At 39.3% G+C, this 26,371-nt stretch overlaps 1 long non-coding RNA gene across 1 annotated transcript; it reads left to right on the forward strand.

The window, feature by feature from the left end:
* Positions 1 to 1,210: 1,210 nt before the first annotated feature.
* On the forward strand, positions 1,211 to 26,096 carry LOC121062158. The gene is made up of 3 exons (XR_005815433.1): positions 1,211 to 1,361; positions 18,968 to 18,973; positions 26,084 to 26,096. It is a non-coding gene; the product is annotated as an uncharacterized LOC121062158 (long non-coding RNA).
* The last annotated feature ends 275 nt before the right edge of the window (positions 26,097 to 26,371 follow it).

Here is a 26,371-nt window from a genome sequence, read left to right on the forward strand (position 1 = left end):
CTTAATCTTAGTTTTTCAGCTGTTTCTGAAGAATGTAATACATTGTAAAGGTGTGTAAAAAAGATACCCAGCTGTAGTACTAAAAACCACTATTTGAACAGAACTCCAATTTTACTTTGTACTTCTTGCCTTTTAAAAATGCAATGAAAGAAGAATGTCTGGAATTCAAAGGGATATCAGAACAAAGTTTTTGCAGAGGCACATGCTAATGTCATACCCTGAAATGACCAAGAATATCCTTTCAAATACCCTAAAATGAGCTAATTAAATGCCAAATACTGTACCTGAGTTAGTAAAGTGACTTCTGTTAACAAATCTGCCAGCTTTTGAGAGAACCACACCTGCACATTTTCAGACTGCATTCTATAAGACTTTTTATGACTGAAACTTGGGTAGGGGAGCAGCACAAAATGCTAAGTAGTACGTTGCCTTCTCAAGAATTCAGAAGCTGCAGGGAACTTCTGAGACTCTTCTCAGTGTGGCTGTACAATGGAGGTATTGAGTCTAGTCTAGGAGAATAAGAGTGTAATGAGATTTGGGCCCACCACCCACATCTCGTGCTCACACTCATGGCCATAGAACCATTTTTAGCTCTTAAAGCTTTTCTCAGGGGCTTAAAGGGCAGAAAGGACACAATGACAGTGTCATCTGATCTCCCATAACGTGAGGTTTTTCCCTAAGGTATATGTTTTTCAGAAAGAGAACCTACATAGAATCATAGAATCATAGAATCATAGAATCATAGAATCATGGAATCATGGAATCATAGAATGGTTTGGGTTGGAAGGGACCTTGAAGATCATCCAGTTCCAACTCCCCTGCCATGGGCAGGGACACCTCACACTAGATCAGGTTGCTCAAAGTCCCATCCAATCTGGCCTTTAGTACTTCCAGGGATAGGGCATCCACAACTTCTCAGGCAACCTGTTCCACTACCTCACCACACTCTGCATAAAGAATTTCTTCTGAATATATAATCCAAATTTGCCCTATTTTAGTTTAAATCCCTTACTCCTCATTCTATCATTATACACCCTGAAAAAGGGTCCCTCCCCAGCTTTCTTGTAGGCTCCCTTCAAGTATTGGAAAGTTATTACAAGGTCTCCCCAGGGCCTTCTCTTCTCCAGGCAGAACAGCTGCACCTTTCTCAGCCTGTCTTTGTAGGAGAGGTGTTCCAGAGCTTTGATCATCTTTATGGCCCAGAATAGAATTTACATAGCATCATAGACTCATAGAATATCCTGAGTTGGAAGGGACCCACAAGCATCATCGAGTACAACTTCTGGCTCCAAACAGGTCTACCCAAAACTTCAGACCATATGACTGAGAGCACAGTCCAAACGCTTCTTAAACTCTGACAGGTTTAGTGCTGTGACTGTATCTCTGGGGAGCATGTTCCAGTGAATGACCACCCTCTCGGTGAAGAACGTTTTCCTGATATCCATCCTGAACCTCCCCTGTTGCAACTTGACTCCATTCCCTTGGGTCCTATCACTGGTCAGCAGAGAGAATAGATCAGTGCCTCCACTCCACTTCGTGAGGAAGCTGTAGACCGTGATGAGGTCTCCCCTCAGCTTCCTCTTTTCCAGGCTGAACAAACCAAATGACCTCAGCTGCTCCTCATATGTCTTCCCCTCTAGCCCCTTCACGATCTTGTAGCCCTTCTTTAGACACTCTCCAATAGTTTCATGTCCTTTTTGCACTGTGGTGCCCAAAACTGCACACAGTACTTGAGGTGAGGCCGCACCAGGACAGAGTAGTGCAGGACAATCACTTCCCTCGACTGACTAACAATGCCGCGCTTGATGCACCCCAGGATACAGCTGGCCCTCCTGGCTGCCAGGGCACACTGGAGGCTCATATTCAGCTTGCTATCAAACAAAACCCACAGATCCCTCTCTGTGGGGCTGCTCTCCAGTGTCTCATTGCTCAGTTTCTACGTATAGGGTTGCCCCTTCCCAGGTTCAGGACCCAGCACTTGCTCTTGTTAAACTTCATGCAGCTGGTGATTGTCCAGCTCTCCAATTTATCCAGACCTCTCTGCAAGGCCTTTCCACCCTCAACGGAGTCAACAACTCCTTCCAGTTTAGTATCATCAACAAATTTACTCAGAACACCTTCTGTCCTACATCCAACTCATTTATGAAAGCATGGAAAAGAACTAGCCCTAAAATGGAGTCCTGGGAGATCCCACTGGTGACTGGCTGCCAGCCTGATGTAACCCCATTTAGCATAACCCTTTTCCTACTGTCACCAAAAATTTTAAACTCAACCACTTCATGGTCACTATGACCAAGATGGCCGCCAATCGCCATGTTTCTCACAAGACCCTCTCTTGTTCTCCAGCAACAGATATAGGAGGGCATCTTTCCTAGTTGACTCCCTTAGCACCTGCACCAAGAAGTTTTCATCGAGGCACTTTAGAAACCTCCTGGACCTGCTCATGTCGGCTGTATGGTAATACCAGGTGATGTCTGGCAAGCTGAAGTCCCCCATAAGGACAAGGACAGTTGATCTTGAGGTATATCTTATTTCCTCAAAGAATAAATCATTCATCGTTATTGTCCTCCTGGCCGCGAGGTCTGTAATAGACTCCCATGACAACATCCTCTTTATTTATTTGTCCCTTAATCCTTACCCAGAGGCTCTCATCTTTGCCATCACCAACTGCAAGCTCCATAAAATCCAAAATCTCCTTTATATGCAGTGCCGTCCCCCTGCCTTGCTTGCCCTGCCTGTGCCTCCTGAAGAGCCTGTAACTGTCTATTGCAATATACCAGTCACAGGACTCATCCTACCAGGTTTTCGCTTAAGTCGATCATATCATAGCTCTGGGACTGGGCCAAGACTTCTAGCTCCTCTGGCTTGTATCTTATGCTATGTACATTGGTGTAGAAGCACTTCAAATGTACCTTATTTTATGCAGCACCTTGCGTAGCAGACCGAAGGACATCACTACATAGTGGTAAATTCAAAACCTCCACTCCCAGCTGTTTCAGCTAGTTATCCTCACTACTGGAAGCTGGAATTACTTTCTAAACCATTCCTTTCTAATAATCTGATGATCCATTCTACCTATTCTTTTTCCTGTATACCTCTCTAGATATATTTCTTGGTGGTCAGCTGTATGAGAAGGATTCAGTTACAGCATGCACATTCTATCAGGCGGTTCTTTAGTAAACTCTCGTCGTTCTTTATAACTTTATTATTATTATTATTTTTAATCTATAAACCTAAGTGGTGAATGTTTCGTGTTGCTAGAACATGAATATAATGTTAAAACACATCTAACACTTGAAAAAAGTAGAATGATTTGACTCAAAACCTGTGGAGAATGTCCTCTGCTACTAAATAGGCACTACTGAACACATCTAATATTAAGCACATTGAATGTAGCACTGGCTGCTGTTCATTAAGGAAGCTTGTAGTTCATAATAAGCCAAAATATGTGGTATGTTGCAATACATGAAGGAGAAACTGCATGGATTTACAATGAATGAGGATATTTGCAAACATCCTGCACAAAGAATTAATCATGTCGGTCTAAATTCCAAGTTATGTGAGTCTCAGGGCAAGAGAAGTATATAAATGGTCTGAGAGTAGAAAATGGAGTGAGACCAGGAGGCTGGTGTACAAAGAGTCAGAAAACAAGCAGAATTGTACTTGGGCTTGTTGTGTGAAGCATATGTTTTTATCTTAAATAATATTACAGTTTTCCTGGATAAGTCCTAAAAGGTATTGGTCTGGCTTTGGATTCATTCTGGCCTTGGACTCAAAAATAAATAAGCATAACAGAAGAACCTGCAATTGAAAAGGTATAGCCTGGGGAGCATGACTAGGACAATGAGGTTAAAAATGTGTGGTTTTGGCAGTTCTTGGGGGAAGATGTTGAAATCTGAATGTTCTACTTTGTTAAGCTTATCACAAAACATGGCTAAGCAGTAACAGAAATAAGATTTTTTCTATGAGATACTGATCTCACCACTATAGGAAATATTTTATAGCTACCAGATAAGGAATAGAAATAGACACAGAGCAGCCTCCTCCTTTTTGTGATGTGGGGAACAATGATTCTTTACTTTTCCAGTAGCAACTGTACTTGGACAAAACTCAAGGTTATAAAATAATGAGCATAACAGAAGCAAATATTATAAGTTGTCTTTCCTCCCACCCACCCATGTATAAATTTAAACCAAATAATAATAAAACAAACTGGCAGCTGGTGTTTTAAGCTGCCAGCTCCATAGCCCTCATAAAATAAAACTTTTCTCCTTTTCTTTTCCCTCCTGAATAATTATTAATTTTTGTTTTGTGTATTTTTTCAGTTACATGTTCCTGTTAGAGGACCAATGAAAAACAAAAACAGCAGTGAATGGAGCTGAACTGCAACCAACAACACACCTGGAGTTACAAAGGCTTTCATTTTCCAAGCTCTTTCCATTTTCCTTCCTCTTTTCATCATTGTCTGCATGTAATGGAAGTCGTGGCAAGTAAAACAAAACAAAATAAAGCAAAACAAAGGAGAAACCTCAAAGAAACAGTAAAAGAAAAAAAATATCTTAATGTTAAACGCTGAACATAAAAGAACATAGTCTTCATATCATAAGGGCCATGATCAAGACCAGTCTGCAGCATGGTGTGGTCCTTCCAATCTAGAAGACAGAGATGTTTCAGAATCTTGCAAAAACATTAAAACATGTGTTGTCCAATCTAATGGCCAGTAAGTCCAAATACACGTTACAAAAAAGTGGGTAAAAAAAATGAATTGGCATACTTGCCGATATATAAACAGGGAAAAGGGTGATTAGAGAACAGTTTTCAGAATGGCTAAATGGTAATTTGATGCCTAATTGCTGTTTGCAAAATGGAAAAGTCTCCCATAAGGGTATGTCTGGTTTGTTCTTTTACATGTTTGATTATATGACACATCAGACTTGGCAGGAAAACTAGTTCAGATATACCTGCCAAAAAGGGAGTTATTGTTAACTAGAATCATTTTATTGTTCTGGTTAATATCATAGTTTAATAAGCAAATGCAATGGCATGGCTGATAGACTAACAACTTTCCTCCATGGTAAAAAATGGGAAAAAAATTTTGGCTGGTTTTGCTGGCAAAAGAAATGCATTATGTAGTTTCATGGCAAGTCTTAACTCCAAATTGTCCATCCCTAAAAAAAAAAAAAAAAAAAAAAAAAGAGGAATGAATAGTGTCTAAATCAATAAATAAATAAATTGGGAGCAGTTTCACAGTGTATGACAGTGCTAACAAGCAAGGGCTACGCAAACTGGAATTTGCAAAATCCCAAACAAGCAACCCAGGATGTGTGATTATGTTCTGGTGTGTACATGAAATAATAATAACAATAGTAGAAGAGCATAGATTATAGAAGTGACAAGAGGCTGTATTTGAAATGTAGCTTACACCCTGTTGCAACATGAGCCTGTTTTGTATGAAAAATCTTTCATGATATCTTGCTGGCAACAGAGAGTAAAGCACTGATGTGTCTGCTGTATACAACATCATTTCGTAAAATTCCCGTCCTTGATTTTTCATAATTTTGACTGTCATTTTACATTGCTCTTTCACACTTATTCAGCAGAAAAAAATGCCAATTTTGAGCCTCAAGAAAATAAGCAATTTCCTTTACACAAGAAGTGAAGATATATTTACTTCCCTAGCAAACACATGCACATCACACCACTTGTACGAAGCTATAAAAGACTGTTTCATTTCTCTCCTTATCCTAATATCACTTATGAATAGAGCTGAGATCAATCAAAATTACTTTGTTTCCTCTTGAAAGATAACTCTGCTTTAGTCAACTGACTTCTCTAAGGGTCATTTACAAAGAGTCCCAAGTGGAGATAGTATCTATTTCTTGAGAATTAACATGAAACCATGTATTTTTCTGCTAATATAGCAAAAACCACATGCTAGTATATGTTATACAAATGATTTGGACTTAAAAATTGTAAAAATTTTAAGTATCATTATACAGAAGTGAGGATGTCTGTAAATTCAAATTCCCTTTGGACCAAAGGACTACATTTTGCTATATACAACGTTTAACATGCACATATGTAGATACCATATGCTGTGAAGAGGATGGAATTATCATATTTCCCCACTCACATAATGTGTTTGTCATGGCTGTTTTATTTTCATTGTGCTGTGTCATAAAGTATTTCTTTTCAATATTTTTTTGTTTTGTTATTCCAGACACTGTCTGTTTAACTTTAAATGTTGCTGTATCTTGTAATAATAAGACAACTATTTATTGAATAAGCTGTAATAGAAACTGGAAAAAAAGAGACACTTTAGATATATAGGTTGAAAAATAAGCTTCTAGATTATTATCAAGAAAGTTAGAGAGACATGTAATCATGTGTTACATGCTATAAGTATCATTCTTCACCCTTCATGGCACACATTTCCACTCCAGTTTTCCTGTTACTAATACAATAGCATCAACTTTCCTTGCTATCACATTCTTCTCCTGCATTTAAATACATTGTGTTTCTTCCTGTACATCTCTTCTTTACTGTGGCATTGTTCACCAGAAAAACCTTGGGAAAGGTTTCAGAAAGTATCACAATATTTTGGTGCGCTAGTTAATAAGAAACACAATATTTCACACACACATGCATTTGTTCATGTACATGTAAATCCACATATGCACATAAACACAACTGTATTTATGTTATGTATGTTGGTGTATATGAATAAGTATGCATACATATATGTCTCTAAAATCGAGAAACATAGATTTGATGATATATCCACTCATATCCAGACACAGATCTGATCATATCCACAGACCATTCAGTGGATAAGGAATTGGCTGTTCGATCACATTCAGAGTTGTGGTCAACAGTTTGATGTTAAAGTGATGAGTGGTGTCCAGCAGGGTTCTGTTTTGGGATGGATACTCTTTAACATTTTTGTGAGTGACATGGACAGAAGTGCACCCTCAGAAAGTTTTCAGGTGGGACTCTTATGGTTTAGGTTGGGATAAGTTGATTTTCTTCATAGAGGCTCACATGCCATGTTTTAGATTTTTGATGGCTGCCATGGTTTGGATTGTTGATGAAAAGAGTGGTGATAACAAACCAATGTTTTCAGTTGTTGCAGAGCAGTGCCTACACAGAATCATGGACTTAACTACTTCTCATGTTACCCTGTTTGTGAGGAGGCTAGGGGTTCACAAAAAGCTGGGAGGGGACACAGCCAGGACAGCTGACCCAAACTGTCCAAAGAGATAATCCATACCATGCAATATCATGTTCAGTAATAAAAGGTGGAGTAGAAGGATGAAGAGTTGTACATTTGGAGTGATGGTGTTTGTCTTCCTGAGAAACTGTTACATGTGATGAGCCATGCTTTCCTGGAAGTGGCTGAACTGATGGTGGCCTGCTGATGGGAAGAAAATGAATTCCTTGTTTTACTTTGCTTGTTTGTGTGGCTTTTGCTTTACCTAGTGACCTGTCTTTGCTTTACCTAGTGACATGTCTTTGTCCTAACCCAGAGAGACCTTCACGAGCTTGAGATGTGAGCCCATGTGAACCTCATGAAGTCCAACATGGCCATGTGCAAGGTCCTGCACCTGGGTTAGGGCAATCCCAAGCACAGATACAGGCTGCGTGACAAGTGGATTGAGAGCAACTTGCAGAGAAAGACTCAGGGATGTTGGTGGACAAAATCTTGTCATGAACTGTCCCCATGTGCTTGCAGCCCAGAAAGCTGATCATATCCTGGGATGCATCAAAATAAGCATGACCAACAGAGCATCAGATGCATCAAAATAAGCATGGTCAACAGAGGTGATTCTCCCCCTCTGCTCCACTCTTGTAAGAACCCACCTGGAATACTGCATTCAGCTCTGGGGACCCCATCACAAGGAAGACATAGACCTGTTAGAGAGGGTTCAGAGGGGGACCGCAGGGATGGTGAGGGGGCTAGTGCACCTCTCCTTTGAACACAGGATGAAAGAGTCGGGGTTGTTCAGCTTGGAGAAGAGAAGGCTCCAGGAAGTCTTAATAGAGGCCTTCCAGCACTTAAAGGGGGTCTACATAAAAGCTGGGGAGGGGCTCTTCATCAAAGAATCTAATGATAGGACAAGGGGTAATGACTTTAAGCTAAAAGAAGGTAGATTTAGATTAGATATTTGGAAGAAATTCTCTACTATGAGTGTGGCGAGATACTGGAACAGGTTGTCCAGAGAAGCTGTGGATATTCCAGGCAGTTCTCCTTGGAGATCGAACGGAAGGTGTTCCTGTCCATGGCAGGGAGCTGGAACTAGATGGTCTTAAAAGTCCCTTCTAACTCTAACCATTCTATGACTTTATGATTTTATGATACAGGTATGCATACAAACAGAATACATCTGTCTTTTGATAAGCACATAGATGAGTAGATAAATCAGTATTTTCTATCTGTAGTGAAGTAAAAATAGTGCACTGCACTCAGAATGCCTACATTTCACTTCATAATTGATATAAAAATTAGTGAAAAATTCTTTCCTACCCCTGCATTTTCACTGTGAGTCAGAGATGAACAGGTAAACAAAAGCTTGTTGATTGGTCTTAGAAGGCAGATATGGGATATTCTTAGAAGGTACAATTTATCTTTACTCTTTTTAGAAATAAAGTGAATGCTCTTCAAATATATGTTAACCAACATAGCAAAATTCAGATTCTAAAGAAGTTATGCCTTGTTTCATTTCCTGGATTTCATTCTCAGTTTTACAGTATAATTATCTGATTTTGGGTGTGGGGTTGTGTGCACATCTCCCTCCCCCATCTACCACTAGTAGGTAGGAACATTAAACCTATCATGACTCTAACTTCAGTGTACAAAATATCAATTAAAAGACATCTTCTTAGTCTAAAAAGTGAGGTACAGAGCATCTAAAAGAAAACACTGGCATTTATTTTACATCACTGCTTCATATCAGTAATTTGTGGATAATTCAGAGAGTTTTCATTGGGTTTGGTCACAGTCACATGACCCCAGCTGTGGTTTATAATGAAGCTGATGTGCTTAGCTTTGATCCTGCTCCTCTCCTCCCCCTCGGATTGCTCCCAGCTGTCCCTAGGAGAGGATTTAAACACTTCACATCAGAAATCCGTACACTAAAATACCTGAGTATTTCTTAACAGCTTCAGATTTATTGGAGCGTTCATTGTTCACATGGTCCTCAGTCCAAATTCCATTGCCATACATAGAATCATAGAATCATAAAGGTTGGAAAAGACCTCCACAATCATCTGGTAAGAAAGAGGAAGGGAAATTGTGTTCCTGAAGTCTTGTCTTTTTAGTCAAGTGTTTACCTTCACTAATGTACAGTTCTGGTTATCTGTCAAGAGGAAGATAGAAATGCATCCACCACCCATTTTCATTTCATCACTTTTCATTTTTTCTATTTTCTTCATCTGCATGGGTATTAGGATGGCTAATGTACTGGATGTGGCTGGGATGGGGGTAACTTTCCGCACAGCAGCCCATATAGTGCTATGCTTTGCACTTGCCACTAGAAGGGTGTTGGTATCACACCAGTACTTTGGCTCTTTCTGAGCTGTGCTGGAAGAGCACCAAGGTTGGATCTACAACCTCTCCCATGCCAAAGCCAGTAGCCTGGGGTGGGCAAGGGGTGGGCAGGGAACTCAGCCAGCACAAGTGAGCCCAACAGGCCAAAGGGGTATAGCATGACATATAACGTCTTGCCCAGCAATAAAACCTTGGGGGGAAGAGAGGTGGAGGGAGGAATGGAGAGGAGAAGGGAGAGATTCTTCTTATGAAAGCATTTGTCTTCCTGAACAACCAGTATGTGTCTGAGGCCCTGCCTCCCAGAAAATGTCTGAACATCACTTGTTGACAGGAAGTAGAGAATAATACTTTCTCCTTTTTCTTCCATGAAGCTTTAGCTTTTTCTTTAATTAAACTGCTCCTGTCTCAAACCCATAAGTTTTTTCCCCTCAATCTCATTATTTCTTCTCATGCTGTTGAGGAGGTAAAGTGAGAGAGTAGCTGTACATTACTTAGATGCCTACAAGCATTAAACCACAACAGCTAAATAATGAATTTCCCAAATAGCTGGGTAATATATTCAAAGACATATCAGGTTGATTAACAGAATTACAAAAGGACTCTCCACAGAATCAGGGCTTTCTTAAGGCCTGCCTAGCATATGTTGTTATACAGGTAACACATAAAAAAATCCCATCTTCCCCTGTACTTCTACAAGTTATTTGACCGTCAAAATTTTATAAGCAAGAATGGTTTATGCATTGTGAATTCTGATTGAGATGTACAGACAAAGTTCTCTGTGGAAGTTTCTGAAACACCTCACCACGAGCTGTTAACCTGAGAGAAATGTCATTATTCCTAAAATTTTGAAATGCTAATTACTAACACATATATGAAAGGGAGAAAGAAAGTTCTAAACTTCAATAATTGAATGTACAGTCAGGTATTGTTGAAAGGCTGAATGCCCTTCTGTTGCCTGTTGATCCATTGACTTACTGGTATTAACTTACTGTTGCCAAGTTGACTTGCAGAATGCTAATGTTGCCTCTCCTGCTGCTCTCTCCATCTGTTGACTGCTCAGTGTTGCCCTTTTGTTTCATAATCTCTGCTTTATTAAATGTTATCGTACTGGGTTATATATGACTGAACCATGCTGTAAAGGTTCACTTGTTTTCCACAGCTTGTTTTGTTCAATACAATATTGCTTTTGTGGTTATTCTAAGGGATTATAAAACCACTTAGAATACGAAACATGAAGGACACTGGAAGTACATACTGATGTATATATGCATATATGTATGTATATATGCAATTGGACAGGACAAGGTAAGTGTGGTATTGGGAGATGATGGGTCTCTTGGTAATCCCAGGCAAGAAATGAAACAAATCCATGGGCCAACCAGCAACAACCAAAGGCAATGGAGCCAGAGACAGGGCTGCAGACAAGGCTACAGTGTGGCATGAAAGGCTATCCAGGAGACAGGGCTGCAGACAGATTATCTACAGCATACTTCAGGCAATGTTTGGATGCTCTGATCTGAGCTTAATCGACATCTGGAGTCACAGGTTGTGTGTGCACTTGGGTCAACTGAGCTCATCCACGAGGCTGATCAGGGCAAATAAAGCCAATAAATGTACTCAAGGCCCATACAATAGTAGTCAAACAATATCACAGACTAACAGAATCACAGAATGGTCGAGGTTGGAAAGTATCTCTGGAGGTCATATGGTCCAACCCCCATGCTCAAGCAGGGACACCTAGAGAAGGTAGCCCAGGAGCATACTCCGAAGATGTGGACTCCAAAATCTCCCTAGGTAACTTTTGCTTGGTCACCCTTACTGTGGAGAAGTATTTCCTGATATTCAGACAGAACCTTCTCTGTTTCAGGTTGTGCCCATTGCCTCTTGTCCTGGCACTGGGTACCACTGAAAGAGCTTGGCTCTGTCCTCTTTGCACCCTCCCTTCAGGTATTTATATTGATAAGATCCCCCTAAGCCTCCTCTTCTCCAGGCTAAACAGTTCCAGCTCTCTCAGTCTTTCTTCATAGGAGAGATACTCCAGCCCTTTCATAATCTTAGTGGGCCTTTGTTAGACTCTTTCCAATATGCCCATGTCTCTCTTTGTCCTGGGGAGTCCAGGACTCCCCAAAGAACTCTAGGACAAAGAACTCCAGGTGTGGCCTCACCAATTCTGAGTAGAGAGAGGAAGGATTATCTCCTTTGACCTACCAGCAATATTTTGCCTAAGGCATTCTTGGATATCATTAACCCTTAGAGGCAAGGGCACGCTACTGGTTCATGTTCAACTGGGTGTCCACCAGAACCCCAGATTCTTGTCTGCCAGACATCCTTCCAGTAGGGATGCCCCCAGCATGTACTAGTGAAGACTTATGATCACCACCCTCTTTGCCTGACCTTCCAGAAAGTTCTCAGTCCACCTCACTGTCTGCCCATTCATCCTATGCACCAACCACTTATCTGTGAGGATTTTATGGGTGACACTGTCAAAGACCTTGCTGAAGTCCAGGCAGACCATATCCACTGCTCTCCACTGATCTACTAGGACAGTCATTTCATCATAGAGGACTTCCCTTTGGTGAAATACATTCAGACTATAATTTTCTCGTCTCTATATTACTCTATATTACTCTGAATTGTTTCTACATTTCTTTTTATTAACCTACTTTGAAGCACATTTAGCAATTTCATATCTGATTCTCAGAGAATGCCTCCACAGATGATATCAGTAACTGTCCTTCCATTCAGTTAGATTGCCAGAGGCATGTGATTTTCCATGAACCACAGGAAACGGACTTAAGTTCTGTGAGGACCATAACGTTCCTAAAAAATGGGTTGTGCAGAATTCTAGTTTGAGCTGTATGTACTCAGAATACTGTAGAATGTATGGAAAAGCAGTAAGATCTAGATTTAGCTTGTCTGATCTTTTCGGTTGGACTCAGTATAAAAATTATTATTGTCTTTCATGTAGTCTTTCATACTTTGCATTAAAATAATGTAGTCCTTGAGGTAAAAAAAAAAAAAAAGTCACTCTTCTTTGTCTTGACATTTTCTAAGCAATAGCATTGGCAAACAATAAAATCACAGAATCAGTTTTTGTAAGTTCCTAATTTTCTGGAATGTATTGTGTATATTACTTGTAAATAACCTTTGGAAAACCACATGATAAGTTGATTTTTTTTTTGCTGTTATTTAATTTGAAAAGAGCTTTCTCTGTTTGCCATATTTTAGAAAGGTAAGTCATTTTTGCCTCCCCCTAGAGATGCATTTTTTTCTGCCATTTTTGAATGGATATTACATGAATTGTCCCGAGAATAAAGTGACCGTTTCAATCCCTCACTGGCTGGTGACTCTGAGAACTTTTTGAGCATACTCTCATACACAAAAAAATTAATACATATATGTTAATTCAGATCAATGTATCTGCTGATAGAGTTACCATCCTTTTATTTATATTTACAGATTAATTTTAAAACTTTATATAGGTTTGTTATGCCCATATAGGGATGTCCAAGATGTCCAAGATGTTTCAAGTAAGAATGCGTCTCTTTGTGGTTGGATACAAAGGATCCTGCCCTTGTGGGCAGCCACTATTCCTACGTAGAGATCTTTCTTATGCAGTTAGACATATAACATGTTGCTTGAGATGCACATCATCCCAAAGAATGTATGATGAAGATGATATCTGGCAAAAGACATAGTATATGACTGACTGACTTAAGGTTTCCTGGGCTACTAATTTCCTTATCTGCAGGGACATAACGTTTGTGCAACATTTCTGGGCTGTGTATTATTGCCATCACTGGGACAAAAATCCATTTAGGAAAAAAAAAAAAAAAAACCCTAATAATTTTATATTAATATGAAGAAAAGTAAAATAATTTTAAAAGTTCTGTAGCTGGAAGACCAACTGAAAATGGCTTTTCTGTGTACTCTTTTCTTTGGAACTCTAATAGGATACTAATAACCTTCTGCAATGTCCAAAGACCAGTGATGCCCCGACCATTTGCTATCCCATGTGAATACATCAGTACCAACAATTTCAGCATTCTCTTTGTGTTTCACAGTCTGAACTGACAGAAGACTTTGGAAATAAACAATTGAAGAAGACATTCCCTAAAGGTAACTATCAAGTCCAATAACGCTCAAACAAAATACCCCAGCTGTCAGAGCAAAATACAGCATATCCACTTAGCTCTTGAAAGGAAAAGGTAATGCTAACCAGTTACTGGAGACAGCCCAGAGAGCTAGTGTCACAGTGACAGCTGCACAAAAGGATGTACTGCATAGCAGAGTTCAAATGAATGAATGCCAAGCAATGTATAATAGCTATATAAGTAATTCTCTTCAAAGGACAAAATAAAGAGCAGAAACACACTTTGTTTAAAAGTTATCATTACTGATAGTAAAACACACAGAAATAGAAAAAGCATAATTTGGAAGCCAAATGAAACACATTTGAAACACAAGCTTTGAAAATGGTCTTAATTTGAAATGAAGACTACCTCTCCAAAAACATTTTAATAAAAACAAGGTCAGAACATTTGAAAGAATTAGTGTCTAGCCCTGGGCAAATGTCAAAAAAAAAAAAAAAAAAAAGTACAAGCTGGAATAGGAAATGTTTGAAACTCAAAGGCAAGTCTAGGTCATTTGAACCACGAAAGCTTCTCTTCAGAATGGCAAGAAAAGGGCCATTCTTCCACTATTAGAACGTGAGAGTGGGGTAGGTCATGATGTGTGATGAAATGTTTTTCAGTTCATTTTTGATGGGCTAGATAGTCCACAATCTGTTTCATAGTTTGTCTATGTTGTCCTTGGTCCTTTTCTGTAAATGGAGGATGTTAGCCCTTTATGTTGATCTAGTTCATTGGATTGCTTCATTTGAAATGGCACACAGATATAGTGCTCTTGTTGCTAAGGAAAAGGATTGCAGTGAGAACAATTACTTGATCTTAATGGAAACTCCGTGCATGTAGTTCTGATCATACCTTACTGGATCTTGGAAGTTACACCGAAGTTATGACTAGAGTCAATGGATTTTGGCTATATAATCTACTGGAGGACAAAGTTCAGTGCTTGACATGAACTCTTTCTCCCTGGTCCTTCCTGTTCTCATTTGTTAAGATGTCACAGCTATCCACTGTGCATGGGTAGTTTGTTCTGTACATATAAAATATTCTGTTCAGTAGGAACTGGATCCCAGAGATCCAGCATTTACCTTGGACAAAAGGAAACTCTTCCTGCAACAGTGTCCTAAATACTGGCTAAGTATACCTATTCCTATTCTCATTTCACACAGGGAAGTTAATTCCAAGAAAAGAAACTGAAAGGAGAGAGAAAGAAAACAGGGGAAAAGATGGGCTTTAAGTATGTTTTAGAAATTAGAAAAAACAATGCTTTGAAACTTAGCCACCGTGCTGTTGTAAGACAGTGTGCTTTTCTAACTTTCCTTGTTGAGAGAGTTCCTACTCTGTGTGAACTAACAGTTATCTGCTCACCCACCAAGCTCGACTCATCCACCCACACCAAGACACCATCGTCTGCTGTGAAGGACTCAACATGACAACAACTTTATGTGACTAATAATTTGTGGAGGAGGAGAAGGAGGGCACACCAGGGAGATAAGACACTCGCAATTCAGTGGCTTTGGCAGGATGAGCACTGCAGGTCTGGCAGTACTCTGTATGCAGACCAAAAAAATAAACCAAAAACCAAAAACAAAACAAAAAAAAAACAAAGAAACAAAACCAAACCCACAACCATCCAAACCAACCATCCAATGAACAACAACAACAAAACACCAATCCCACCCACACAAATCAAAACAAATTACAACAAGAAAGCTGAAACAGGATATAACCATGACTCCAGTTCAGCTGATAACCTCGAGAGTTATGGGTTCAGTTACTTGTCTTGGAAGTGGGTTGCTAATCATAGTTTGATTCATTATCCCATTTTTTTTTTCTGTAGCATATATTTAAATCACTTGTTGGCTTTGGGTGCTTTTATTTATTCTGCATTGAAAAGTTCATTGCCAAGTTGGTGGTGCAAATGTCTGGTGCTCACTGGAACAACTATAATTTTTACCTGCACTTTGCCTGATTCAGATATTTTACAAAGGATAACCAAACCAACAGGCATGTGAGACATAACTGGGATGTAGAGCCTTCCTCTGGGATCAATCATTTTTGAAGCAGAGTATTATTCAGGAGAATTCAGACCTTGGCCACCTAGGCTCTAGCTAAGCAAGAGACTAATCAAGTTACTAAGAATATCATAGTCAAGTACACCATCTGACCAGCCAAGAGAGAGCTGAAAGAAAACAGCTGTTTTCAGAAGAGAGGATATGCTGCCAAATAGCTTCTTTCCATGTCATTAGAATGCTTGGCTCAGATCTGTGTCCTCACTTAAGCCTGATTCAGAGCAGTCCTCTATATCCCTGCCAAACACCTATCAGATGGACAATGTTACCAGGATCATGGCATCTCTCCTGCTTCAGCTGTTCCACTTTGTAATTAAAACAATTCCTTAACTTTGGAACGGGAAATCCTTGACTCTTCTCTCCAATTAATTAATTATGCACAGAATATGGAAACCCTGTGAAGAGATGAACAAGTATTCAGCATGTCTTCTTAGTCACAGAAGTGCTGCATCCTTTAATTTTTGACTTCAAGAGCCAGTGACACAAGCAATTATAACACCACATCTGTATTTAGACAATCTGCTTATTTTCCCTGTCCTCTGATTCATTTGGCTATCATCAATTTTCAATGCGCAGTTCTGTGATATCTGCCAGTCTATAACAGAAAAATTTTATCATTCAGACTTCAGTTTGAATATATTTATTGCTTGCTATGACCAGAATACTGTACTGCCAGTATTACTGAAAAGGTGGTTTGGATTTTATTAACAATTCAAAGTAAAAACTGCTGTAATACACACAGAGAAATGTTGTCAGCTATGTGTTAAATATATGCAATGTCACGTTTTCATATCTCTACATATTAGCATCAGAGAACAAAACTTCTGCTATAATTTGGAAGCTCCCAAAACACCATTTTCCTTAAAAATTATGTTGTCCTTTTCCTTTGTGCCCATTATGGTGGCAGGAAAAAAACATCTGTCACCAATTTCTCCTGTATTCCTCTCAAGCCAGTTGAGTCTATCAAGTGTGAACATCTGGGAATCATCATCTTTTCTGCTGACCATTGAATCAGCATAAAAGGAGGACATGATGAGCTCCAGCTGTTAAGCCTCCTGCTGCTTAAATGGATTAGAGAAATTAACCCACAGGATGTTTTACTGCAGCACCAGGAGTTATATTAAAGATATATGTGTCAGCTTCTCCACAAGGAACACAGAAATGGACTAAGAGAGGGTAAGCAGGGGTGGGCTGTGGGAATGTTATCAGCTCACTAGACTGATTATAACAGCAGAATGACTTTTACCTTCAGATTGGTCTTTCTCTAAGAATATAAACCTATAAACCTTCTACCTCTAGTTCTCTTTTGATGTATACAGTCTAGGACAGCATGGACTGAATGACCAGCAACAGGAAACACTAACAAACAGAAATCCATGAGAAAGGTCTTCTGGTTTGAGTCCCTACCTCTGCTGAGGTATTTACAGTTTTTCTTGTTCCACTTATACATTTAGACTATGATGCATGAGAGCAGAAAAATGTCTCTGTGTAAAAGTAACATCTGAGAGACATCCACACTCATATATTTCAGAGTCTCTGTCCTCCAAAATACACAACTCTATGTATTAATTAAGTAAAAAGAAGTTCAGAAAAAGAGGAAACATGAATGGCTTTCATGATCATGCTTATTACCGCTCTTACTAATAAGTGCTTTAAAAAGCCTAGAGAGAAAGGTTTAAAATGGTTCAGAAGTATGCAAAAACAGTTTATCTACTTAGCTGCAATGCGGTACTTTAAAAGCACCCTGACTTCAGAACAAGACAAAATTAGAAGTGGAAGTATAGCTATCTTGAGGCAACAATCATGGGCTTCTGTGGTCCTCAATCAAGTAGAAGAATAATAAAAAAGGATCTATTTGCTGATAGTGTTGCAATGGGATATTCCCCATGATTCTTCTGCCTTAAAGCATTTGGTGGAGTGGGGAGGTTTAGCTGAACAAACCCTTGACCCCATTTCTGGATGTACACTCATCACCACTGAGTGACCACTCTGTGGAGGGAAGGAAGAAATTGCTCAGCAGACAAGAAGTGTCTCAACAGTTCTGGGAAAGCCAGACTCTTTCCTATGAGAACACTGTTTTTAACAATCTATGGAGTGCACAGACTCTTTTGACTGCTCATGTCTGATTCTGAGTGATGGGGAGAGGTACACTGCACACATTAGGAACCCTATGAGGGAGCTGCAGGATGTGCAACTTCTGAGAGAGCTCTCCCAGAGATACCTGGGGCTGGAAAAGGTGGCAACTTACCTACTACCACCCTGTACTTTTGGTCTTTACTTTTCTGAAAAATTGTTTGCATGTTTCTGCGTATATAAAAAGAAACATACAGCCCTCATTTATACAAAGGCCTCTTTATAACTGTTTGGTAACTTAAATGATCTTATTAGAGAAAACAGATTGCAAGAACCATGCTGGTCCAGACAGTGTAATTTGTAACAATCATTGGTGTAAAGGGCTTCTGCATTTATTGGAATCAGGACCCCTATTTGAGCGAAGAATCTTTGTCAACAAATCCTGTATGGTAGTGTCTTATGCACTTAAGATCTTAATAGCCAAAATATTTTACATGATTTTTACATGAGATGCAGATGTATCCTATTTGAACCTGAGTTTGGGATGCACTCAGGTTTGCATGGATCATTTCCAGTTTCACTTGCTTTTCACTGTGACTCTCCCGCTAACGTTACTTTCAGATCTGTGGATTTTACCCCAGCAATGAATTTTTAAAAAGCAGTTTATAATAACCACTAGGTTATTTTCCAGCTTGTTGAGCAATTGTTCACAACATCCTTTCTGAATCTAGAGTAAAATAATTGTGCTGTTGGCTGCTCTGAGGGCATACTTGATGGTTCTTAAATCATAACCTGATCTTTGGCTCACTTAAGATAGAAATTATTATAATTTCCCCATTGCAGAGGCAGAAGTTTATATTTTCCACCACATATCTCATGAATATTGGAGGAGCCATTGGGATCTGTTTTTTTTGAAATACCACTAAACAGTTGGTGAGAACCTGTGTTAATCAGAATGTGCACAATCCCATTTTGCATTTCCCCCACTTCTCTTTTTTCAGGGTTTCATTTTTCTCTTTCAGACATTTGGTAACTTTGTGTTCAGCTGATATCAAATCTGAAAGGAAGATGGTGGATGCAGGTATATTAGGCAAAGATATATATTTCTTGGCTGGCAGGTGCTGCAGTTTGCTGACTACCTGAATTAGGCTTGGGTACCTTAGAACAGTTCAAAAGAGACAGCTTTGCTGAAAGTGACGCACAGCTTATGGACCCAGATCTGTAAGTGTAATTGCCTTTGCCATGTACTTGCATGTGTAAATTGTTAGGCATCTGAGGCACAAAGCTGAGCAGGACTTTGCAATGTCTTCAATATGAGCTAAGTAAAGGTAGATGTTAAATATAGTATGTGGATAATGAATCATGTCTTCTTGACTGCTACTAGATATATAACAATATTCACAGTCATGACTAATGCAGAGTTTGAAACCTGTGCACCATTCTTGAAAGTCTTACACCTAAACTTCAAAGTATTCAGCCTATAAAATAAAAGGTCTTAATATTACTTTCTTAATCCGTGACTAAGCTTTCCATTCTTAGACGGTTCTATTCAAATAAATATAGTCCAGAAGACACGGATTATTTATTTACCCTCAGCCTCACTTGGCTCACCTTCTTTCTTTTCCCAGGAAGGAATAAAATGCAAGTGGAAAAGTAAAATTCAAGAGTCAAACTGTTTTATTTTTGAAGCACAAGAAAAAGTGTTTGTGTAGTTTGCATGTAGTTTGCATTGTAAAAATGTAGTTTGCATTTTAAAAATATAGTTTGCATTGTAAATATATTCACATTTACAAGTAACTAAACCAAAAACTTGAAAGCGCATGTAAGTAATACACTTATATCAAATAGAAAATACATATAAATTAACAATATTCTCCATTAATATTGTGCATGCAGATTATGTTTATATTGTTTTATATAGAAAGAGAACTGTTTCAAGCCATTCAGTAAATGTGATATAGACAGAAATAAGTTTATCTGCAGGATTGCATAGCTGAGAAATTTTGAGTTTTATTCATTTTCAACTTAATTGTTTTCTTTTGACTAGAACAATTGCAGCAGAATTGAAATGCCATTAGGACTGTATCTATCTACATCCCAATAAAATATTTTTTGCATGTTTCATTTCGGAAACAAATATGTTTCATTACTCATGGACAACAAATATTTACCTTCTGGCAATAGTAGACAAGTGTTCTAATACTACCATACATCCAAGTTAAAAAATGTTTTGGAAAAGGGAAGTGCTGGACATATACAAAGATGATAAAACCATGGAATGACGGAATGGTTGAGGTTGGAAAGGATCTCTGGAGATCATATAGTCCAATACCTCTGCTCAACCAGGGTTACCTAGAACATGTTACACAGGATCACATCCAGGAGGGTTTTGATTATCTCTAGAGCAGGAGACTCCAACACCTCTCTGGGCAACCTAGTTCTGTGCTCTGTCACACTCTTAGTAAAGAAGTTTTTCCTTGTCTTCAGACAGTGTTTTACTTTGTGCCCATTGCCTCTTGTCCTGTTGCTGGGCACCACCAAAAAGAGCTTGGTCCTACAGTCCTGATACCTTCCCTTAAGACACTTATACACATTGATAAGATATCGTCTCAGTCTTCTCTTCTCCAAACTAAACAGGCCCAGCTCCCTTCAGCTTTTCCTCATGTGAGAGATGCTTAATTATTTTAGTATCCCTTTTCTAGACTCCCTCCGATAGCTCCATGCCCCTCTTGTACTGGAAAGCACAGAATTGGACACAACGCTCCAAGTGTGGCATCGTGAGGGCTGAGTAGAGGGGGAGGATCACCTTCCTTGACCTGCTCTCAACACTCTTCTTAACGCACCCCAGAATACTGTTGGCCTTCAACATGCTGAGGGCATGTTGCTAGCTGATGGCTAACCTGATGTCCACCAGGACTTCCAGGTCCTTCTCCAGAGATGCTTTCCAGCAGATCAACGTCCAACCTTACTGGTGCAGGACCCTGCATTTGCCTTTGTTGAACTTCACAAAGATCCTCTCTGCCCTACTCTGCAGCCTGTTGAGGTCTCTCTGAATGGCAGCACAGCATTCAGGAATATCATCAATAAACTTGCTGAGGGGGCACTCTATCCCGTCATCCAAGTCCTTGGTGAATAAGTAGAACAAGACTGGATCTAGTACTAACCCCTGGGGAACACTGCTAGCTACAGGTTTCCGACTAGATGGTACAGCAGAGCACAACCCTCTGAGCTCTGCCATCCAGCCTGTTCTCAATCCTCCTCTCTGTCCACCACCTAACCCACAATTCCTGAGCTTACTTATGAGGATGTTCTGGGAGATAGCGCCAAAAGCCTTGCTGAAGTCAAGGTAGACAATATCCACTGCTCTCCCCTCATCTAGCCAGCCAGTCATCCCATCACAGAAGGCTATCAGATTGGTTAAGCATGATCTCCCTTTGGTGAATCCATGCTGACTACTCCTGATCACCTTCTTTTCCTGCAAATGCTGAGAGATGACATCCAGGTGGGCTGTTCCATCACCTTTCCAGGGGTGTAAGTGAAGCTGACTGGCCTGTAGTTTCCTGGGCCCTCCTTCTTGCCCTTTTTGAAGACTGGAGTGACATTGCCTTTATTCCAGTCCTCAGGCACCTCTCCTGTTTTCCATGACCTTTCAAAGGTGATGGAGAGTCACTTAGCAATAACGTCCACCTGCTCCCTCAGCATTTGTGTATGCATGCCATCCAGGCCCATGGACCTGTTTTTATCAAGTTTGCCTAAATGATCTCTAACCTGATCCTCCTCAACCAAGAGAAAGTCTACCTTTCACCAGACTTTCTCTCTTGTCCCTGGGGTATGGAAATCCTGAGGGCTGGCCTTACTAGGAAAGACTGAAGAGAAGAAGCCAATTATTATGCCTTCTGTATATCCTTTGTCACAAGAACACCCACCCCATTCAGCAGTGGGCCCACATTTTCACTAGTCTTCCTATTGCTTCTGTTGTATTTAAATAAGCTCTCATGTTGTCCTTGACATCCTTTGCCAGATTTCATTCTAAAATGGTCTTAACCTTCATCATTGCATCCCTGCACACTCTGGCAGTGTTCCTTTATTCCTCCCAAACAGCCTGTCCTTCTGTCCACTTACCGTATACTTCCTTCTTCTGTTAGAGTTTTACCAGGAGCTCCTTGCTTATCCATGTAGGTCTTCTGTCCCCTTTGCTTGACTTCTTCAAACCAAATTAAAGTTTATTTTGCTTTAAATCAAACTAAAACTGAATGAGGTAAAAAATAAAAGTGTTAAATAAATAACATTATGAGTAACATAAGGATAAAGACTTAGGTCTTCTGCACAATGTTAATAGTGTATATCTACTTTTAGATTTTATACCTTTTCCCTTTGTCGGTTATGTTATTAGCTAACATCTTTTGGGAAAATACATTTATCAAATTTTATAGTATTTATATATTATTTTTCCCTATTCACAATCACATCCCTTTTCTCTGTCCTCTTCCTCCATCAAATATAACCTAACATATTCTAGAGAATCATTCAATTACTAGAAGTAGAGATGTGAAATGAAATAGCAGAAGACAAATAGCAGCTTCTAAAGGATAGCAGATTCTACAAAGGATGTAGAGCCTTTAGATTGAAAGCCTGGATTTGGCCCTTTTTCCACTACGATGCTGATATAAATATTTTTGTTGTAGTTATAATTGTTTTTGCTGTTTTGCAGGGCAGCAGAAAGAATGGCCTTCCATTATGTGACTACCAGGTGCATATGAAACTGTTATGGCAGTTTTATGACCTTTTCCCTTTTAAAATAACTGTATTGTTGCCACCTTGATATATCATCTGAAAAGAAAGTTGTGCACAGAGGTTTTGTCAGTCTGCCAACATGCCCACCCAGTGAAACAGAGAACCAGGCAAATCTTATTCCAGCCAGTACTTATGGGAGCCTTGGCCAAAGTAAAGATACTGTGGGTAGCTTGTGTAAAAAATGATGTAATGCTTATTACCAAGGATCATCCCCAAGCCTATAGAGGCAACAGAAAAAAGTATGTAAAAGATTAATAAACTCACCTTTTAGATGTGTCCCTAGATAGTATATTTATTGCAGTTTGAATAAAAGGGATCTGTGGGATCTCTCCCCAACCATTGCAAGCAGCAATACATGAGCACATATGAATTGTGTATTTTTATTTCACTAATGCTGTCTTAAAACTCCATATTTGCAGTCTTGCTCTTTGGACTTTTCACTCAAAGCATTTAAGCAAAAAGTAAAGCTTTATGTCACTTATCTGCCAACACCAGCCTTCCCTCCTCAATGAAATGATGTGGTTATTACTGCCACTTTTGCACTGATACATGCTGTTGTCAGCCATGGACTGCCTGCGTAATAGTGTTGCTTAATCACTACTACTAGAGCTGAATCTTTGCTGCAGAATGCAAAGTCGTTCCTCAGAAGGGAGGAAAAGCAGCTGGTTATTTACCTTTTATCCACAATGCAGTTATTTTGTGTAAGTTTTGGGCACAGAAGCCAGAGCGAAAACAGTTTAATTTAATAAAATAACAGTTTCATGCAAGTTAGGAAGCATTTGTCTAGGGAATTGTCATCTCTGCTCCTGTCTTCTTCCACTGCTTCCTACCTCGGAATATTTTCCACTCCAAATAAGTGGAATGTTCTGTGTAAATTGTATTTATTATGCGTAGTGCTTTGGAAATTTTCACATACCACAAGCTGAGATTTCCGTTGCAAGGAGAACATATCTGTTTGAAGAGATGCACAATATTAAGCATCTGAAATATGGAGGCTAAAAATACTGCAGAAATTATGTTGTGCTTGTGAAATGAAGGACAAGCACAATAAGCAAACCTTCTTTCATATCTTTCAAGCATCAAGCAGTCTGGTTCCAATTTTCTGCATTAAAGAGACAAAGTTTGCAAAGCATTCATGGAAAGATGTGTGCACACATTTGCATGTGTCCAATTTGTTTAGGTGTATTAAGACCTGCAGCTCCACGCACATGCAAAGTATACATATTTTTGTTCAGTCTGAAAACTTGAGAACCTGATAATTCATATTTATGCATGGAAAACTTGTAGAAAATGAGCTATTATTGCACCAAATCTTGTTATGTAAACTCCATTCCTTAAAGTATTTTTTGTCTGAAAAAGATAAAAACTTGCAACACTTCAGTAAAGATTTCTAGAATTGACTGTGAATTGGCAAGTACATGAAAATGACGTTAAAAAAATGAAGGCTAGATTCTTCCTTAGTTTTTTTTAACACTTTCTCAGGTATTTGATCAAAGCAAAATTAAGTGTTTGCCAGTGAGTTTCCAAATTTAAGTAGAGTTGTTTATGACTTAACAAAAGATATCATAATAGAATTCTGAAATCATTTTTCCTAAAATGATTTAGGACCAAGAATAATTACAGTTTTTGTAGTCATTATTACAATGATTATGTCAGTAAATTATCTAAGCCATGGTTAAATGGCTCTGCAGGTCTCGTTGTTTAGATCCGAGTGCTTCCACAACAGATTAGTTTTCCCAGCACATTTAAATCCAGTCAATTGTTTATGCTGTATGAACATAAAACTTTTCCTATCTGGTGGGATGGGTTTTGGGAAATATTTGTTACCAGGAAGGCCCCGCGAAGTTCTCAGTCTTTTTAATTTTATTTGTTTTCTGAAATGTTATTACAAAATATTTACACTGAGATAAACCCAAAAGTTATGAATGGTTATTCACCATCACACTTGGTGATGTTTGAATCTCCGTAAGCAGGTCGAGGCAGTGTTTGTCCAAGAGACTGTATATCATCAAGCCACTGCATATTTGACACCACCACCTTGAAAAATTGCCCTGCAGGGAAGGACAGGCATAAAGCTGTCTGATTACTGTGTTGCCACTCCTAGTCTCACAAGCCTTTTGCCCATCCATGTCCTAAAGGATGGGTCATTATACATTCATCAGACAAAGATCTGGCTGCAGCTTTTGTGGCAGGATCATACAAAGCTTTACACAGCTGCTTAGCATTAAGGATGAAACTAATCTAGCAGTGATGTATCAAATCAAGCAATGTCTGCCTCAAGTAACTGAAAAGAGATTTAATATTTCCTAATACTCCCTGTCTAGATATTTATAGCCCTATGAATGTCTTCTTTCCTCTTCCTGAAAGACTCAAAGACCCTTGGAACTCAGTTACGGTCACTACTTCATTACAGTTAATCTCATCCTGAGCAGGGAATAAATAAAACTGCATTTGATTAAGGAAACTGGTAATACAATATTAATAACAGTGAATTCCCACCACAAGTACAGTGTCCAGGGAAAGGATAAAATGTAATCTGAATACAAAAAGTTGTTGCTTAAGGTGGGACAAAAAAAAAAAATGTTAAGAGCTAAAATAATGATACAGAACAGTTGTTTAATAGAAATGTCACTGCCAAATGTTTTTAAAATTTTTCTAAATAAATATTTAGAGACATGAATATATTTCTGAATAGTTTTTCAAGAGTATTGAGCTCCTGGCCGCTTTTAAGGCCAAGTATAGGTCTTTTGATAGAAGATTTTCTCTCCTCTCCTTTCTTAAACCATGTCTCTTTACAGGTAAAAGTGTTCTGCCTAATCATAGGGTCTAGTTTTACCTTAGGTGAACAAAAAGAGACCAACTCATGGTGCTCACATTTGCAGAAAAGAATATTATTAACAACAGCATACATAGGAAAATGTTTCATTTTTGAAGTCTATTGTTTCTTTGGGATAGAATCATAGAAATGTAGAATGGTTTGGCTTGGAAGGGACTTTAAAGATCATCTAATTCCAACCACCCTTCCATGGGCAGGAACACCTACCACTAGACCAGGTTGTTCAAAGTTCTTTCCAACATAATCTTAAACACTTTCAGAGATGGGGCGCCCAGTGTCTTACCACCCATATAGTAAAATATTTCTTCCTAATATTTAATTTAAATCTCCTCAATTTTTATTTTAAAGCCATTCCCTCGTGTCTTATCCCTACACTCCCTGACAAAGAGTCTCTTTCCAACTTTCCTATAGGCTCACTTTAGGTATTGGAAAGTTGCTACAAGGTCTCCCTGGAGCCTTTTCTTCTCCAGGCTGAACAACCCCAACTCCCTCAGTCTGTCTTCATAAGAGAGATTCTCCAGCCCTTTGATCATTTTCATGGCCCTCCTCTGGACTTGTTTTAATACATCTATATCCTTCTTGAGTTGTGGGCCCCAGATTTGAACACAGTACTCCAGGTGGGGTCTTATGAGAGGAGAGTAGAGGGGTAGAATCACCTCCCTCGACCTGTTGGTCACACTTCTATTGTTGCAACCTAGAATATGGTAGGCTTTCTGGGACGCAAACGCATATGGCTGGCTCATCAACCAACACCCCCAGGTCCTTCTCATCATGGCTGCTTTCAATTCATTCTCCACCCATCCTGTATTTGTGCTTGGGATTGTCCCAGCCCTGATGCAGGCCCTTGCAGTTCTCCTTGTTAAACCTCATCAGGTTCACCTGGACCCACCTCTCCAACCTGTCCATGTGCCTCTGGATGGCA

Source organism: Cygnus olor, chromosome Z (assembly GCF_009769625.2).
Source record: "Cygnus olor isolate bCygOlo1 chromosome Z, bCygOlo1.pri.v2, whole genome shotgun sequence".
NCBI lineage: Eukaryota > Metazoa > Chordata > Aves > Anseriformes > Anatidae > Cygnus > Cygnus olor.